At 37.1% G+C, this 21,077-nt stretch overlaps 1 non-coding gene across 1 annotated transcript; it reads left to right on the top strand.

Moving 5' to 3' along the window:
- Positions 1-1,796: 1,796 nt before the first annotated feature.
- Positions 1,797-1,878, top strand: TRNAL-AAG (transfer RNA leucine (anticodon AAG)). Its single transcript has one exon. It is a non-coding gene; the product is annotated as a tRNA-Leu (tRNA).
- Positions 1,879-21,077: the final 19,199 nt, after the last annotated feature.

The following is a 21,077-nucleotide window of genomic DNA, read 5'->3' as shown; positions in this document are numbered from 1 at the left end:
TAAAAATAAATAAAAATCTGTTTTAGAATGTACAGGTGAAGACCTTTCATATGATACCCCACTTGATATAGTCACTCACTTCGAAAGTTGAAAATACTAATTATTAGTTCATGACCACAATTTAATTTTTTTTTGTGTGATCTAACCCTAAATTCACGGTTTTCAGATTTTTCCCCAAATGTCAGCTATAAGATCTACCTACCTGCCAAATTTCATGATTCTAGGTCAACGGGAAGTACCTTGTAGGTTTCTTGACAGACAGACGGACAGACAGACAGACAGACAGACAACAAAGTAATCCTATAAGGGTTCCGTTTTTCCTTTTGAGGTACGGAACCCTAAAAAAGCCAAAAAAAAGGATATTAGCCATTCCCCATGACTATTAGGTACAGAGCCACATCGTCAGGAGATTTAAAGTTTGTCGTCACCTTATAACAATATGCAGATGTCAAAATATTCAAAATTTTATTAGTATTCATAAAATCAAAACACAATACCATCGTAAATGTGACCAGACGTCGTAAATATAGTCTCAAATTGATGGTATTGACTCTAATTTATTGGTAAGTATTTATATCTGTATCTTGAAATATTATGAGAGCCATTAAAATGTACGAGAGGTTTTTTTTTTTGAAAATATTACAATAAAATTTAAAGCTAGCCTTTGCTAATTACTATACAAATCATTCCCGCGTGGAATGGTGCCAACAATACTGGCTGCATTTCCGCGCTGGACAGCCAGGCTGATCCGTTGCGCACAAAATGAGCCAACCCTTCTGTCACCAGATGAGAGTACCTATATGTTAACTTTAAAACTACTTGCCTTGACTGTAAAACTTGCTTTAACGGTGAAGGCAAACATCGTAAGGAAACCTGCATGCCTGAGAGTTCTCTATAATGTTCTCAAAGGTGTGTGAAGTCTGCAAATCGGCACATGGCCAGCGTGGTAGACTGTGGCCAAAACCCTTCTCACTCTGAGAGGAGATCCGTACTCTGTAGTGAGCCGGCAATGGGTTGATCATGATGATAATGATGAATTTTCTTCCATGATCAATCAACGTGATAGGACTGATAGCAATTGCGTTAGGTTTCAATTGATCAGTGATCTATACTCATATTATAAAGAGGTATAATAGTTTGTAAGTTTGGATATTGAAGATAATCTACGAAACTAGGTCCTCGTCCGATTTAAAAAAATCTTTAACTGAGCTAACATTGTGATATAACTAATTCACTATATCCATATTATAAATGAGAAAGTGTATTAATTTATTTCTTGGTTTGTTGTTTTATTCTTCAATCACGTCGCAAAGGAACAACCGATCAACGTGATTTTTTGCATGGGTAGATGAAGTTAAAGTGGTATCATCACTTACCACCAGGTGCTAACTTTTAGTCAAGGGCTAACTTTTATCTGAATAATAATAATAAAAAATCGAGAGTGACATTTTTTTATCCTGACCTCAAAATCAGTCTAACGGACAGCCCTTTCACACGGCGTCGAGTTTTTTGCAGGAATCCCGTTTTCTGCAGGATCCCGTTTGATGGCGAATGTTTTTGTATGCTAGCGTTCACACGAGCATCCCGCATGCGGGATGCTCGCTAGCATATAAACACATTCGCCATCAAACGGGATCCTGCAGAAAACAGGACCCTGCAAAAAACTAGACGCCGCGCGCTGTGTGAAAGGGCTGGGATTGGTCATGAAAAGCTATTCACTTTTGCATATTTTTATAATATTGGTAAATAGTGCGTAAAAAAATAATTGCTTGTTATTTTCAGAGCACGTAGTACACGGTAGCGTGGCCGAGCGGTCTAAGGCGCTGGTTTAAGGCACCAGTCTCTTCGGAGGCGTGGGTTCGAATCCCACCGCTGCCAATTTTTTGCCTAGTTATTTGAAATTTATACATTTTTGTCTAATTTGAAAATACTTACTAATATAATACCTATAGTTCGCGACAGATTGAGATGGCAATTGGGGTATGAGGCGAGGGGACGCCCCGCACACCCGCACGTCTCTATCCCGCTGTCACCGGATAAGCGCGGGGGTCTTGCGGCTGTGCTGAGCGTCCCCACCCCGATTGCTATCTCGACCTGTCGCGTACAAAAACTTTCAATGTTTGAAATGCATAATTCCATACTCCATTTTTTTTTATTCCGATACAAGTTAGCCCTTGACTGCAATCTCACCTACCGGTAAGTGATGATGCAGTCTAAGATGGAAGCGGGCTAACCTGGAAGGAGTATGGCAGTTTTTATTAAACCATTAGGTACTCCTTTTGTTTCTACACAGCATCGTACCGAAACGCTAAATCGCTTGCGGTACGGTTTTGCCGGTAGGGTGGTAACTAGCCACGGCCGAAGCCTCCTACCAGACCGAACCAGAAATTCCAAACCCCTGCCGGGAATCGAATCCGAGACCTCCCACTAATAACACCACGTCGTCTAAATGTGAAAGTGTGGCTATCTATCTATCTGTCTGTCTGTCTGTTTGAAGGACATACTTTTTGTCCACAAGTTTTTAAAAAACCTAAATCCACGCGGACGTAATCGAATTATTATACGAGTCATACCCGCGTGCCAACAATAAGTACTGGCTGCATTTCCGCGCTGGCCAGCCAGGCTGATCCGTTGCGCAAAATATGAGCCAGCTCTTCTGTCACCAGATGAGGTTATTAGTATATAATAGTATTGTGATAAGCAAAACAATGGCGTCCTCTAACTCAGGTCTTCTATAAATAAACAAACAAAGATAATAGCTGACATTGATGAAAGCAAATATTATGATACCTAGATACATACTTTATATGTATAATACATCAATATAAATAACAAGATATGCCCAAGCGAACAAAATTGTTCTCGGTTTTGGAACCAAATAAATCAGCGCCACCTCTTAGATACTAATGAACGACCCGTTTGAAATCCAGACGTCCGCGTCACTGAGGTTGCATTGGTGCTAAATAAACATTTTAGGACCAATGAATCGGTGCCATTTTGCTTGTTCAATGGCCCTGTCCTTACGAAGTAATATATAAGTCAATGGTATAATAATATTTGCTATCAGGCAATGTCAACCCGGGTTCAACATTATTCCGCTTAATTGGCTCCACTAATTGGTGCGTAACACAATAATTTAATTGCCATTAAATTTTACCACGTGAGAATACTACCGAGTTAGATAAACCACACGGGCGGGAAAATTGGTTTTTATACAGAGTAATATGAACACAGAGCTTTTGACTTTTTGATTGTGGTTGTAGAACCGTGATAGTCATAGAACAGATAAGTTTATGCTGTGATGTTGTTTAATGAGGAAGTTTCAGGGACAGCTTCAATAAAATTTTCATAGATATCTCTTGAATATTTCGCATAGGTCGCCACGAAAGAGGAAAAATAATACCTATTATCTTTATGATCTATGCTTTAATGTTTAGGTCGTGTCAATCAATGACATAGATGAAGAGTAAGAGCTAGCGTGCACTGCAATTTTCCTTACGTTTCTTCTTCACAAAATCTGTGAACTATAATAGAACTAACTAATTAATTTCGCATCCGATTTAAATTTAAAGATTTAAAGCATATATGATATAGATATCGGTATTATTTTTCGTCTTTAGTGGTAGTGGTGGTGGTCTTTATATTATATTCAGCGCCATCTATGAAAATTTTCTCGAACGTTGCCTGGAAACCTCCTCATTACCTACCTCGTTAAATAAAAATGCGTGAAATAACAGCCGAGTTAGACAAACCACACGGACGCGGGCCAAATTGGTTTTAACAGAGTAGAGTGAACGCAGAGCTTTTACTTTTTTCTGTTACTTCTGTTCTTGCCTGCCATCAAGCCGCTTGACCGTCAAGCCGGGAAGCCCTAATTATTGTCAAAACATCTGTTGTTTCGCAAGCTAATCTGTACTGCCTTTCTTTTCCCACCTACGCTATCACAACTCACTTGACATCTGAAATAGCTCGACATATTTACCAATACACATTGAACTCATCTTGACTCTTATCACAATAGAAATACGGTACAAAATGAATTATCAACTGGTGTAAATAACTTTGCGAAACCACGTGGACACAATATTTATTTATTAAATGCATTCCTTATAAGCTTTCTTCGCTTGATTTAGAGTTCATTTTAGTTTAACTGAGTGTTAAGATATGTTGGTTTTTATAAGTTTTCCCATGTTTCCCTCATTTGCCCGATGGAGCAAATGACATTATCAGTCAATGTCAATTTCATATTAGCGTGAATTACGTGATGGTCACGTGCTCACGTGATTTGTGGAACAGATTCGTAATTCGAATTTATAGAATTCTATTTTTGAATTATTGTTCGAACGATCCGCGTTGATTGGACTTTAAATTGAAGGAATCGACGGAGCTTTGTCGACCTCTGTGTAGTGATAGACTATGGTTTTATAAGCAAAAAGGTTGCTGGTTCGTTTCCCAGGTGGGTCAGTTTGAAAAAAATAGATAAGAATTATGTAACATCTTATTAGCGCTTCGCCACGTTTAAATACCTACAGCAGAGCTATACAGTATGCTTAGGGCTTTCGACACGAAATATACACAGTAGCCGGCAAGAAATATTGTACCTACATCCTCACCTTTAGAAAGAGATAGCGGTTTCGTAGAGCGTTGTCTCTGTCGTTGAGACCGACCAAACATCACATAGGTATGAGTGACAGAGACAATGCTCTACAAAGCCGAAATCTCATTCTAAAGGTCGTACAATATTTCTTGGCGGCTACTGTAATATACTCTATTGTGTTAACTTTAATAATAAGGCCACACGATGCGTTTCCGGTGCGTTGCGGCGCCGCACCGCCGCTGTGGCTTTGAGTATTGGGTGCCACGCGCGCACTGCGTTGCCGCTTCAGCAAAAAGTATGGTGTTGCACCGCACCACCCCTCCCCGCCTCGTCTCTCTGGGCCCAAGTCAGTTGCGATGCGGCGTGGCACGACGTCGTAACGCATCGTATGGCATGGTACAGCAATATCTATGTAGGACTAGCTTATGCTCGCGACTTCGTCCGCGTTGACTACACAAATTTCAACCCCCTATTTCACCCCCTTAGGGACAGAATTTTCAAAAATCCTTCCTAAGCGGATGCCTACGTCATAATAGCTATCTGCATGCAAAATTTTAGCCCGAGCTGTCCAGTAGTTTGAGCTGTGCGTTGATAGATCAGTCAGTCAGTCACATTTTCCTTTTTATATATATATAGATGGCGCCTGAGTGGTGCTGCACTCAGGCGCCGCGGCGCACCGCTAACGCTCGCATCGTGTGGCTTCACTCTTACGGCCGGTTCGCACTTATAAGATATATGGTTAGAGTTGCTATTTATTTCTTGAAATTGCTACTAAACTCTTTAGATTTTGCTTAAGAATTAATTCTAAACCATAGACATTTTATTTGTAAACAGAGGCACGTCAAAATGATAGAAAAAATACTACAGACGTGACAGAACAATTAACAGATTATAAATGGCAAATCTATGGTACTTACATGGCAAAACATAATAAAGATTTTATTATATTTTAGAAATAAAGTAATTGTAGATTTAAATAGAGTATAATGTGGTATTTAAAGTATATAAATTTAGTAGAGTTTAAACTCTATTGACTCTATTGAATTTAATCTTTACATGGTATCACTATATTTTTATACAGAGGGTGGGAGTTAATCCCAGCCTATAAATGGCTCTGCTTTGACGGTAGAAATCATTAATTTTCCTATTTTTAAGAAGAAGCTGTGACATACCTACAGGTACGAATATTGTTGATTTTATATTTCTATTGTTGTATATGTTGATTTATGTATTGTTCAAATGTGTAATTGGTATTTCAAAATAGACACCACCGAGTTTTTTCTTGCCAGTTCTTTCTCTCGGTAGATAATATGCTTTTTACGAACTGGCGGTAGATTTTTCTTAAAGGAAGTAATAAATTATTTAATGATAAAGCAATAAGTAATGGTAAAGATAAACTTTGATTTGGAGGGAGTTTTTCCCTGAATAAAACAGTTTATTTCCTTATACAATCTTTTATTTTGTCTCCTACCTACAACCACGCCCTAGCTTATTGATAACGAACTAAGGTTTAGACTCTCAGTAGGTTGATTCCTGACTCTATTGTCTCTATACTTCTGAGGCTAATCTAGCATCAGAAGTGGGATACGATATGGCTGAATTGTGCCTTTTCTAATGCAGTTTGTACAAGTTTCAGAAATACCGGCGAATTCGGATGGCTTTGTGAAAAGCCATCAAAGATGTTCCAACAGGCGTTGTGATGACTGACGTCCACGAGAGGTACCACAATGGACATTGGATACCCTAAATCTGGAAATCTTAATATGAAAATATGGTATGAAAAAAAAAAGTGAAAGTGAATTAAAACTTTTTTGCAAGACAATTTTTCAGGCAGGTAGGCCTTAGAAAGTTTTATTGCGTAATCATGGACCTATTAATACTCTGTGTAATGTAGTAACACAGTTTCATAGTACCTGTCGTCATTTTATTTGTTTTAAAACTAATTGTATTATAGAAATAAAGATGTGGGTACTAAATAAATAAAATTTTTGCGGGTAATTTTGTGTTCAGTATAGATGTTCTGTTTCAATGACTCAGATTAATGTTTGAAGGTGTTTAATCGCATGATGTCCCAGCTAGTAACACAAATCGATATTACGTAAATTAATGTTAAAAATTTGCAGGTAGTTAGTTGGTATGAAATTTTTATTAAATGATCATACGATAAAATGTGGTTAAATGTCAGACTGACCGAGCGGTGAAAAACTAAAGCAAGTTTGTCAGTAAATATTTACTGATGATTAATTTGTGTTCTATTTTAATTTACGTCTGACGTCTAGCCGTATATTCGTAATTTATATGATAGTGATGTTGACATTGAATCATTGAATATTGTTTTACGAGTGATGAGTCATCTTACTTTTTTTTTTAGTTATGTTCTTGAGGCATTTCCTATGTAAGTACTTCGAGAACGAAGTACTTTTCAGGTTGGCCGAATGGATGTATATAATTTATTTATGTGTTACATAATGACAGAGAGAAAAGAAGAAAAAAAAAGAACCAAAAAAAAAAAAGAAAAAAAAATTTTTTTTTGTTGTAATTTTGTTTCAAATTAAGAACAATACAGAAATACATATTGCATCATTCGTTAAATATTGATGATTCATTGATCAGAAACGCGATTAGCGTGGCCATTTTTGTAAATTTGCTATTGACTTTGCATCGGAGTTCTCACTCGCGAAACGTAGAGATGAAAGATTTGTGATACCTACCTACAATAATTAAGAAATTTTGTTGGAGTTTATTCTTGTAGTTTTTATATAAGGATAGGTTAGGCTGCTGATGTCTTATCCTGTTGCTATGCCGCTAAGTCTAGTAGCTACTGATTGTTTGATGTCATTGTTTTTTTATATATACCCACCGTTATGTAATGTGATGTAATCGAGCTGCCAATCCACACTTGGCCAGCGTGGTGGACTATGGTTAAACCTGAAACTTAAATTTAGAATATTGGAATTTAGAGATTATTGACTACCCACTTGTGTTTGATATTTTTTAATTCCGTAGGTTTTTGTTTTGAATAATACTTTTTATTTTTTGACGTTTTTGATGTTTGAAGTGTTTAACTATTTTTCATATTGATAACTTCTTTGACGGGCTTTTTAATGTAAATTATTTTTGTGTGATATTTTTTGTCATTTTAATTTTTGATACCTACCTTTATAGGTTTTTATTTACTACCTTTTTGGATTTTTATATTTTATTTTGGAAAAATGTTTTGGTATTTATTTAAAAATGTTGAAATATTAATATTTTTGTAAGTTTTTCATTTTGATGGTTTCTTTTTATGAAACAAATATTATTTTAAATTCTGATAATTTAAATTTTGTTCAGTTGCAACTTTTATTTGTTTAATATTCATCTCTATTTATTGGAATTTATTTAAAACTTTGATCAAGTGTTCGATCAAAGGAAAAATTGTATAGTGGTAGGTATATGGATCAAAACCAATGGTGTTAAGGGACAATTTTATGATGTTTACGATGTTGCCTTAAAACCAATGGTGTTGAAGGATATTTTGTAGATGATACTTTAAAACGTTGGAACCAACGGTGCTAAAAAGTATTTTTATAATATCGCTTTAATACCAGTGGTGTTAAAAATATTTTTGATGTTGGTTTAAAACCAATGGGGTTAAAGGATATCTTGTTTGGAAACATAATATGTATGTGCTGTGGCGAGAAAAATATATCTTGTATTTTTTAGAGTAAACTATGTGGTGATTTTGTGTTTAACATGTTTTTTTTTATTTTATGGTGGCCACAGACATGTTGTTTGATAAAAAATGTTTTGATGTTGTTTAACAACTTTATTTACTTTACGAATTGTTTGTTTTTATTTTGTTGCTTCGAGAACGAAGCAATTGTCAGTTTGGCCGTATAAGATATATGGTTAGAGTTGCTATTTATTTCTTGAAATTGCTACTAAACTCTTTAGATTTTGCTTAAGAATTAATTCTAAACCATAGACATTTTATTTGTAAACAGAGGCACGTCAAAATGATAGAAAAAATACTACAGACGTGACAGAACAATTAACAGATTATAAATGGCAAATCTATGGTACTTACATGGCAAAACATAATAAAGATTTTATTATATTTTAGAAATAAAGTAATTGTAGATTTAAATAGAGTATAATGTGGTATTTAAAGTATATAAATTTAGTAGAGTTTAAACTCTATTGACTCTATTGAATTTAATCTTTACATGGTATCACTATATTTTTATACAGAGGGTGGGAGTTAATCCCAGCCTATAAATGGCTCTGCTTTGACGGTAGAAATCATTAATTTTCCTATTTTTAAGAAGAAGCTGTGACATACCTACAGGTACGAATATTGTTGATTTTATATTTCTATTGTTGTACTATGTATGTTGATTTATGTATTGTTCAAATGTGTAATTGGTATTTCAAAATAGACACCACCGAGTTTTTTCTTGCCAGTTCTTTCTCTCGGTAGATAATATGCTTTTTACGAACTGGCGGTAGATTTTTCTTAAAGGAAATAATAAATTATTTAATGATAAAGCAATAAGTAATGGTAAAGATAAACTTTGATTTGGAGGGAGTTTTTCCCTGAATAAAACAGTTTATTTCCTTATACAATCTTTTATTTTGTCTCCTACCTACAACCACGCCCTAGCTTATTGATAACGAACTAAGGTTTAGACTCTCAGTAGGTTGATTCCTGACTCTATTGTCTCTATACTTCTGAGGCTAATCTAGCACACTCATCCGATGCGACTCCGTCAAAATACATTCCGAAGTTGTCATAGAACTTTTTGTAGCTTATGACATTTGACGTAGGTATTTTTTATATCCGTATTTTCACGGATTCAGATCGGATGAGTGCGTGATCGCTCTTGGGCCACAGTTCACTCTGGTTAGGCTTCGGACTTTTTTTACTGCTCGAAGGTATCACATGTTGACAACCTCAATTTAAAATCTAGACCTTTTCACCCCCAAGTCCCTTAGGTTTTAGATTTGATATCTCATTATGTGGATCGTCTTTCCCCGTCAAATAACGAGGGTACGTGAGCGCCCTGTGAATTACAGTGTCTGAGGTTTTATGTAGCTTACAATATCGTTTTTAGGGTTCCGTACCCGAAGGGTGCCAATCCAATCCAATCCATAAGCCTGTTTGCGTCCACTGCTGGACTTAGGCCTTTTCAAGAGCGCGCCACCAAACACGGTCCTCCGCCTTCCTCATGCATCCGTTCCCCACCACCTTCTTCAGGTCATCGGTCCAGCGGGCTGGAGGTACGCGGTCTCCACTCCAGAACACGTCTGCCCCACTGGGGCAGAAGGGAGCCGACGGGAGCCTATTACTAAGCTGTTGCCTGCTGCTGTCCGTCCATCTGTCTGTCCACCTATCCATCTGTCTCATGAACCGTAATAGATAGAGAGTTGAAATTTTCAAAGATTGTGTATTTCGATTGCCGTTCCAACAACAAATAATGAAAAAAATCAAAATGGCCAAAAAAAAGATTAAATAAATGTACATAGTGTTATCTTGTACAATGGTACGGAACCCTTCGTGTGCGAGTCCGACTCGGACTTGACCGGTTTGGAGCAGGCCGGGCTTAGTTGATCATGCAACCTGAGAAACATACCTATGGCGGCGCACCTGTTCAACGGCCCATTAAAATCCCGTGGGAACTCTTTGATTTTGCGAGATAAAAAGAAGCCTATGTCACTCTCCGCGTTTTTAAGTAGGTAGGTATATCAAAACAATCAAAAAATCATCATTTCTTCCTAGTTGGTTATATCTTATCTAAGCTAGATGAAAAAACTGGCCAAGTGGGTGTCAGATTCGCGCAATGAGGGTTCCGTCCTACAGTCGTATTTTGCACGATAAATCAAAAACTATTATGCATAAAAATAAATAACAATCTGTTTTAGATTGTAAGATTTTTCATGTGATACCCCACTTGGTATAGTAATCTTACTTTAAAAGTTGAAAATACTAATTATTTGTTCATGAACACATATTTTTTTGTGACGTAGCCACAATTTCGCGGTTTTCAGATTTCTCCCCTTATGTCTGCTATCCGACGTACCTATCTGCCAAATTTCATGATACTAGGACAACGAGAAGTACCCTGTAGATTTCTTGACAGACACGATAGACAGACAAACAGACAGTGTTCACAGTTCCTTTTTTCCTTTTGAGGTACAGAACCCTAAAAAGAAGAAACTGACTGACTAACATAATTCCAACGTCCAGCTCAAAATCTCTTTGTCTAGAAAGAGTGTTGTATCATCTAAATTCTAACGCATCACGAACGTTGCATAAATGGAACTGCCAACAGAATCCGGTATTGTACCTACCTGCTCCCCGTTCCGACGATACATTTCAATTTCCTTAATTACGTTCTAAAACGTCCATCATGTCCCCTCGCCATCGCACCCATATTGACGTCATAGTCATAGTGAACTGTGATTCACACTCGTAGTATGAGGTCAATAATTACTATGAGGTCTCATAGTGTGCTCGAACGCACAGTGCAGTTTCCACCAATCACTGAGTAAAGCAGTGTCACGTCAATTCTCAATGATCCACACTGTGCGTTCGAGCGCACTGTGAAACCTCATAGTGATGATCGTGAATATGGGTGATAGTGTAGGAGCGAAGTATCTTTTTCTTCTAAAATGGTATTTAGCATACTGAGTTTTACCTCTACAAGTGAATAATCTATATATATAAAAGGAGAAGGTGACTGACTGACTGACTGACTGACTGACTGACTGACTGACTGATCTATCAACGCACAGCTCAAACTACTGGACGGATCGGGCTGAAATTTGGCATGTAGATGCAGAGACGTAGGCATCCGCTAAGAAAGGATTTTTAAAAATTCAACTCCTAAAAGGGTTAAATAGGGGTTTGAAATTTTGTAGTCCACGCGGACGAAGTCGCGAGCACAAGCTAGTTTAGGATATAATCTTTACGTGGCTACTAGTACAAGTACAAAATCCGGTATTGTACCTACTTGCCTGTTCCCCGATCCGACGATACATTTCAATTTCCTTTATTACGTTCTAAAACGTCAATCATGTCCCCGCGCCATCGCACCCTGCCAGCTGAAAGGTCGAAGCATATTGACGTAGAAACGTAGCGAAGCGTCTTTTTGCTCTAAATGTTATTTATTCTGCTGCAAATATTCTTATACTTACCTACTAGAAAACCGCAGCCGCATATTGTAAATGAACGCAACTAACTATTGTTGGTAAATAAATAGTTTTATTTCGTTTAGCATACCTTTAAACCTGAAAAACCTTGTAAAGCAAATTATCTGCGACATATTGTCAGTAGAGCGTGGATTCACACTATACCTGTTCTACCTTCTTTGCTGTATACAAAGTTCTTCTTCATCATCCTCATCATGATTAACCTCTGATCCATTACTTAGCTCGGGTCCCCTCTCAGAATGAGAAAGGATTGTCTACGGATTGGCAGACTTCACAGTTCACACACTTTGAAAGCATTGAGGAGAACTCTCAGGCATGAAGATATAAAGACGTGGATTTTTAATTAATATAACTACTTTCTAATTTTAAACTAAGCTACTTTTTATCTCAGAAAGTGAAAGAGTTGCCACGGAATTTTTAAAAATCTAAATCCACGTGGATGAAATCGCGGGCATCAAGAGTCCGTACCGCGTCGGTACAGCTTTACATCAATGTGCCATAATCCTAAGAATTTTACAGTAAACATTTCACCTTCCTTACCCTTTTCCCGATTGATTGATTACTGAAAGTTCGTCTTTCAGCGTCAGATCGAGGGTAAATGTATTGTTTACCGCAGATTTTCATGTGACCTCAGTCGAAATGTGACCCTCTAACCTGAAATAATATGACGACATTCTTACATATTATGAGAACATTAGCTTATGCGGACGACTTCATACGAAGGGATTTCGATTTTCGAAATCCCGTGGAAACTGTTTGATTTTCTGGGTTAAAATATAGCCTGTGTCAATCTCCAGGCATGCAAAAAATTACGCCGATCCGTTGTTCCGTTCCGGCGTGATTGAAGGACAAACCAACAAACCAAACACGTTTTTGCATTTATAATTTGGGTAATGATCAATCTCTATGACTATCAAATTTTAATGACCTACCTACTCAAATAATTACCTATTATTATTCTCGTAGCAACGGAGGGATCAAGGTTGCATATTAAAATAATTTGTAGGTTTGGGTCACATACTACGATTATCCTCTCCAAAAGTGACCGTCAGTTTCAATTTAATCAAACTCAATCGATTTATTCAGAATTGGTAAAATGTTACGCTTACTTGGTAAAAATTGTTAATTTATGAGATGATATAGTGGTGATAATTAATACGTACTTAAAACTAAAGCTACGAGGGTTACAAATCCGCCCAGGTCTGAGAAGAGCCCACAACAAACTCAGCCGGGTAATCGGTCAAGTAAACTCGGAGCAAATTGGCGAAGTCACAGTCCTCCGACACCAACAGCTGTGACAGACGGACAGACAAACAGACACACGAGTGAGGGATCTGTTTTTTCATTCAGACGTACGGTACCCTAAAAAAACTCCTAACTCCTAACATTGAAAGCAAAAATGGCAGAGACAAAAGAGAATTAGAGCACCGATAAAAACTTTCTCATATGAAATGGTGGTATGTATTATACTTAGTGAAAGTTCTATAGTATAAAGTTTAACCCTTAAACTAACGGACGTTCCACGAGTTATTGTTCCAAGCTCCGGCGGATATTTGCTCCATTAGATTTCTAGAATATTCATCGCGTTTTTAGTTTTGATTGAAAACAGTTCTAACGTTTGGGAACGCCTAAAACAATGTTCGTTTCCTACTTTTCATTTCATATTTTGCTAGCTTATGCTCGTAACTTCATCTGCGCGGACCACACAAATTTTAAACCTCTATTTTACCCCCTCAGGGTTTGAATTTTCAAAAATCTTTTCTTATCAGTCAGTCAGTCACCTATTCCTGTTATGTATTTAGATTTGTTGTAGAACATGTTGGATGAATGTGGTAACTTGAAAAAAATCATAATTCATTGTTTAGCATTAGCTACTTTACAAGAGTGGTGATAGTGGTGAAGACGTCAGCCTTCTATTTAGGGGTCAGGTGTTCGATCCCGGGCACACAAATCTTTTGGACTTTTTGGAATTATGTGCGTTTTGAACAATTTAATATCACTTGCTAACGGTGAAGGAAAACATTGTAAAAAAACCCACGTGCGGTGACAAAAATATGTATTTTCAAAGTTACGCCAGCTCAAAGATTTAACGCGAAAAGCTTTACATCTTATACAACATGCAAAAAGCTTTTAACAAAAAAGAATTCAGAGCCGAAAAAATAAAACGAGTAAAATTGTACTTTATAGCGGACATACTGTTTGCGGAACAAAGGCTCAATTTTCAGGATAAAGGGACTCGCTCCCTATTGTACATCTCGTCTTATGATCCTACGGAAATTTCCTGCGGGGATCCGTCGCTTTTTACGGTAAACATCATGTTTCGCTACAATCAATACCATCGGTTTCTACCTCGTCCCTGAAACTTTGATCAAGGTTTCCTCTATTTCAAATGTTTGGCGTAAGGTCAAATTTATTTGTATAAGTACTTTTATTCCTCTTTTGCTACAAATATTAAAAGCTTGTCATCCTGTACACAGATAACTTACGGATAATGCGGGTTTGGCCATATTGACAGACTTCACACACCTTTGAGAACATTATAGAGAACTCTCAGGCATGCAGGTTTTCCCACGATGTTTTTCTTCGCCGTTATAAATTTTAATTGCTTTTTTTGATACTCACATAATATACACGTGTGATAGCTCAAAAAAGTTAGACATTCACTCGTCTTAACCATCGTGAGCTTTCCTTTTTTTAGTATAGGATGGTAAAATTAAGTCACGTATTAAAGTATAGGATAGTAAAATTAAGTCACGTCAGCCGTTATAGTAAGATTTAACGATATTCGCGCCAGGTTAATTAGTCAGGTACTGGGTACATTAAAGGTACCCTCAGCCATCGGCTCTGTTTTCATTTCTGGTAATTGTTCACTGAATCGGCCCTTCAGGTCTTGGTAATGAGGTCACGCGCCCGTTCAAGGTTTCGACGGTGGTCATGTCACATAAAAAAGCGATTTTGTATTATGACTTTTAAATTCTTCTACGCCTGGATCTCTTTCTGACAAATGCCCTATAGCTTTAGATGACGTGGCTGACCTTTGTTTATGTACTGGCGATATCTAATTTGCTTGAAGGAATTCAGCTGCTTACGGGATTGCGTGATATCCCTAGGAAATTCGTGAAGTATCGCCATTTTTCTACAACATAGTTGTTATAGCCTTAGCCAAAACACGGCCACAATGGTCATACCTAAGCTTCGAAAATTGATTTTGAAAGACTTTGGGGTCCCAATGTATTGAAATAGCGACCTCACAGCGTTGCGTTGGAAGAGCCTCCACTAGGTAGACGGATTATCAAACGATGCGAAGAGAGACGCTAAATGCAGGCGGTGGCATGTGGAAGTCCATGCAAAAGACCTATATACATTTGTGGACTTCTATCCGTTGACGATGACAACGTGCCGTCAAGCGATTTTAGCCTATCAGTACTAGTTCACGATTAGGGAGGGGGGGTACCTATAAAAAGTTTATTTAAACCTAGCTAGCTAGAAAAAAATCCGCTGTCTCTAGTGCTATGGCCTCTACCTTCTCTAAACAACTCAACGCTTTAATATAATCCGGAAGTTGATTTCTAAGATCAAGATCTTATAATGTGTTTTTAATCCTCTTTGCTCTATTCTGATCAAAGGTTCTTCGAGAAAGATAGGAAATTAAAAATTTAATTTGAATTTCATGACGAAAGATCAAAAAGTTATTTTTTAAATTCAGATGAAAGTTAGCCCTTGACTGCAATCTGGTGGTAAGTGATGATGCAGTCTAAGATAGAAGCGGGCTAACCTGGAAGGGGTATCGCAGCTTTTATTAAGCCCATGCCCCTTTGGTTTCTACACGGCATCGTACCGGAACGATAAATCGCTTGGCGGCACGGCTTTGCCGGTAGGGTGGTAACTAGCCACGGCGCCGAAGCCTCCAAGCGCGGAAATGCAGCCAGTATTCTTGGCACCCTTCCACGCAGGCATGATTTGTATAGTAATTAGATAAGGCTAGCTTTAAGTTTTTTTGTAATATTAAAAAAAATTTGCAATATGGGACATTATCGGTAATGCATATTACATATCATAATAATCACAGTTTGTTTGCATTTTTAATGTACAAATAAACGAGTTGTGGCTAAGGGAATAAGGTTAAGGTTCTTCTCGACTAAGGCTTCCAGATTAGAACTTCAAATTAACGGACATTAAAAATAACAAGAGGATATCCTCGTAGAAAAACTGATAGACGCTGGAGTCCTAAGATGCTGGAATGACGACAGACAAGGACAGGCGTGAACACTGAACAGATATTATCAAACGAGTCACAGGGCGCCGCAACTGAATTCGGTGCAAGACCGTGGCGTGTGGAAATCCCTAGAACAGACCTAGCCCTACAGGCCCTGATTGTCTATCGGCCGAATATCAAAGGGGTACGCCTTGGCTGTATATTACCCGTTGGGCTATGTCGGTAACTCTAGTTTTCCTACGGATCTCCTCATTTCTGATTCGATCACGTAGAGAAACCACACAAACATGCCCTGGTTTTATTATCAAATATTACATGAACTTTATTTTGAGATAAGTACCTTAAATATTTTCCGACTAAAATGTAAGGTATGGTTACTTCCTATGGCCGACCTCATATAATAAACTTCATTCAGACCGATTGCCGTCCCCAAGGTAAAGGTCATCGATTATTATTTTATTGAATTTTATGTGTCATTTTTCAAATGGTAAACTTTAGAAACAAGGTTAACACGTAAAATTAGCAAGCGATTTAGCGATTAGAATAGAATATATTAAATAGAATAGAAATGTTTTGTATTTAAATAAACTTTTACAAGTACTTTTGAATCGTCAAATACATTTACCACTGGTTCGGAATGCCTTTCTTAACGAGAATATCCAGCAAAAAAACTTAGTGGTTGCTATTTTTAAATATTCATTACGAGTACCCTTGCATTACATAACAATCAATACATAATCGTAATATAAATATTACATAATCGTAATATTTATATAGTTTCGTAGCGTGTCTACGATATGCTACGAACTAATACGTACCTTTTATTTTATTCAGATACAAGTTAGCCCTTGACTGCAATCTCACCATGCAGTCAGATAGAAGCGGGCTAACCTGGAAGGGGTGTGGCAGTTCTTATTAAATCCATGCTTCTTTGGTGTCTACACGACATCGTACCGGAACGCTAAATCACTTGGCGGCACGGTTTTGCCGGTAGGGTGGTAACTAGCCACGGCCGAAGCCTCCCACCAGACCAGACCAGAAATTATGAAATTCCAAATCGGCACCGGGATTTCCCACTAATAAGACCACAGTGCTTACCACTGCGCCAGGGAGGTCTATTTACCCATTGCCACGTCAGCTTCGCAGTCCGTTGAGCTTTGGATAAGTTACTTTGGTTTTTGTGTGGATCTTCTCATTTCTGATTTGATCACGTAGAGAAACTCCGAAAGTAGCTCTGTCCATCGCCCGCTGTAATCACAAGTTCATAATATAATGAAAGTTCAGATGTTTTTCGATAAAATGTTAATCATTATGGCCTGCGTAACTCAACATCGCGTGAAGGGTCAATTCGATAAGTTGTAACCGCGATAAGGTCAAAGCCAAAGCACTGACCCTTGACAATGAACCGGTCCGTCCGGTCAGCGATATCGCTGATTAATTTAATAATAACATAGAAATTAATTTCTTTGTCTGTCGGTACGATGCCGTGTAGAAACTAAAGGGGCGTGGGTTTAATTTACCTAACTGCCATACCCCTTCCAGGTTAGCCCGCTTCCATCTTAGACTGCATCATCACTACCACCAGGTGAGATTGCAGTCAAGGGGTAACTTGTATCTGAATAAAAAATAAATCTTTATCTTGGTGGGCGGTGTATACAATATTATAGTACCTACCGCATGCACCTCATATGAATTTTATTCTAGCTTATAACTGTCACTATGAGTCAACCAATCACCACAACTTCCTGTATCGCATACACAGTACAAACCAATCATGATGAAGTTAACAGACGTGAGTTTGTCGATTCTATTTTTGAATGGCAATTATTAGAAACGTGCCTTCTATGCTTTGTCGTTCGCTGTTTGTACCTGATTCCTTGATCCGATATTCAGGTAAAAGGTACTTACATACGAGTAGAACAGACGTGAGTTTGTCGGCGCTATTTTCGAATGGCAATTATTAGAAACGTGCCTTCTATGCTTTGTCGTTCACTGTTTGTACCTGATTACTTAAATCGATATTCAGGTAAAAGGTACTTACAAACGAATAGCGTGGGAGAGCGTATGCTAGTATGAACTATTAAGACTTGCTTTATTAAATTTCATAGAGTTCTCGGAAGTAACCCACGTATCAACTGCCAAGTTCAATAGCAACCTCGGAAGCGTCGGGTGACCTACTTCTAACCAAGGTCGCTTCCTTGCCCTATTTATAGATACGCGAACACCGCTATAAATACCTATAGGTGAGAGAAAATATACAAAGACAATATTGCGTGGGTGTCGGCCTAATTGGAACAGACGGAGTAGATTGTTTTATTTATAGAAGTTAATTAAAGTAATTTGCTTTTTTTTTGTTTAGAAAATAAATAAGTATTGGAGGAATTTTAGTATTGGAGGTTTTTTTTAACAGAAATCTGCGTTATAGGTACACGTTACGTGATGAGCCGAAACGTCAGATGATTTCTTTGAAAATCGGAGTTTCCAAAACAGACTGAAAAATCTGGAAAAGTCCGCTGCGTGCTACTTGTAACACAAAAATTTCAGGAAATCCACGCCGGAAGAATATGTATCCATATCCATACTAATCCATAGTAATATTATAAATGCGAAAGTGTGTCTGTCTGTCTGTCTGTCCGTCTGTCTGTCTGTCTGTCTGCTAGCTTTTCACGGGCCATCCGTTCAACCGATTTTAACGAAATTTGGTACAGAGATAGCTTGCATCCCGGGGAAGGACATAGGCTACTTTTTATCCCGGAAAATAAAACAGTTCCCACGGGATTATTAAAAATCTAAATCCACGCGGACGAAGTCGCGGGCATCATCTAGTAATATTATAAGTGCGAAAATATTATGTCAGATGTTGATAAAATTTGGTAAAGAGTTAGCTTACATCCCGGAAAAATCAAAGAGTTCCCCTCGGACGCATCCAAAAGAGACCAGCAGCACCCAGGCACACTGGGAGGTTACCTGACTGTCACCCCATTGTGCTAAGGTCTGTACCATCCCACGAAAACAGCACAGAACAATAATAGCGTCGGTTACGAAAAAATATGTATATTTTTCGCCTACCCGCCTATACGCGTACAAAACCTATTGTTAATGATCAAAAACGTTTCTTATTTCATAAACTGTGTCAAGTTCATAAAAATGGAGCAATCTTGTTTACTTTCATTTCATATCAGACATCAAAGGTGTAGCTTTTTTCTGCAAAAAAACTGTTCAGGTTATTCCCTTGTTAACAAAAGTTTCCAAACTGCTATGTATCGGGTTCCCTAAGTAACGAGAAACTTTGGGCCCTAGCTTAGTTCAGAGGTGACGAAATGTTGGCACGTATTTAAAATTACCTGATTAGTTATTTTAATTAAAGGGGAAAAAATAAAGAATTCCCTTTTCTACACTAATATTATAAAGAGGAAAACTTTGTTTGTTTGTTTGTTTGTTTGTTTGTTTGTTTGTTTGTTTGTTTGTTTGATTGTACTGAATAGGCTCAAAAACTACTGGACCGATTTTAAAAATTCTTTCACCATTCGAAAGCTACATTATCCACGAGTAACATAGGCTATATTTTATTTTGGAAAAAAATAGGGTTCCGTAAGATATTTGGGTTTTTCGGACACAAGGTGTAAAAAATCAACCAGAAAAGTTACTTATTTTGCGTACGCTGCCTAAACTATAAAAGATAGAACCATAAAATGTTCTAATTAATTGTAGATCTTATAAATATCTACAAAAAAGTCCGCGACACACTATACCCATCTATGTCGAGTGAGGCACAGCAACCATTTTTTTATTTAAAAATCTTGAATTTTTTTTGGACTACATTTAAACGCGTTTATTTTACTCATGCTATTAATCCTTATCAAAATAAATGATTTCATCACTAAGAACAGTTTATGGAGATAATATTTGGTCTTTGAATGATTAAAATTGGACGTTTGGTTTTGAAGTTATGGCGAAATTAAAATATTACGATTTCTGCTGCACGGCCCGTTGTCTACACTAATATTATAAAGAGGAAAACTTTGTTTGTTTGTTTGTTTGTTTGTTTGTTTGTTTGTTTGTTTGTTTGTTTGTTTGATTGTACTGAATAGGCTCAAAAACTACTGGACCGATTTTAAAAATTCTTTCACCATTCGAAAGCTACATTATCCACGAGTAACATAGGCTATATTTTATTTTGGAAAAAAATAGGGTTCCGTAAGATATTTAGGTTTTTCGGACACAAGGTGTAAAAAATCAACCAGAAAAGTTACTTATTTTGCGTACGCTGCCTAAACTATAAAAGATAGAACCATAAAATGTTCTAATTAATTGTAGATCTTATAAATATCTACAAAAAAGTCCGCGACACACTATACCCATCTATGTCGAGTGAGGCACGGCAACCATTTTTTTATTTAAAAATCTTGAATTTTTTTTGGACTACATTTAAACGCGTTTATTTTACTCATGCTATTAATCCTTATCAAAATAAATGATTTCATCACTAAGAACAGTTTATGGAGATAATATTTGGTCTTTGAATGATTAAAATTGGACGTTTGGTTTTGAAGTTATGGCGAAATTAAAATATTACGATTTCTGCTGCACGGCCCGTTGTCTACACTAATATTATAAAGAGGAAAACTTTGTTTGTTTGTTTGTTTGTTTGTTTGTTTGTTTGTTTGTTTGTTTGTTTGTTTGATTGTACTGAATAGGCTCAAAAACTACTGGACCGATTTTAAAAATTCTTTCACCATTCGAAAGCTACATTATCCACGAGTAACATAGGCTATATTTTATTTTGGAAAAAAATAGGGTTCCGTAAGATATTTAGGTTTTTCGGACACAAGGTGTAAAAAATCAACCAGAAAAGTTACTTATTTTGCGTACGCTGCCTAAACTATAAAAGATAGAACCATAAAATGTTCTAATTAATTGTAGATCTTATAAATATCTACAAAAAAGTCCGTGACACACTATACCCATCTATGTCGAGTGAGGCACGGCAACCATTTTTTTATTTAAAAATCTTGAATTTTTTTTGGACTACATTTAAACGCGTTTATTTTACTCATGCTATTAATCCTT

Source organism: Maniola hyperantus, chromosome 22 (assembly GCF_902806685.2).
Source record: "Maniola hyperantus chromosome 22, iAphHyp1.2, whole genome shotgun sequence".
NCBI classification, from domain to species: Eukaryota; Metazoa; Arthropoda; class Insecta; order Lepidoptera; family Nymphalidae; genus Maniola; species Maniola hyperantus.
The sequence above is the reverse complement of the archived record's forward strand: the minus strand, read 5'-3'. Positions and strand labels throughout refer to the sequence as shown.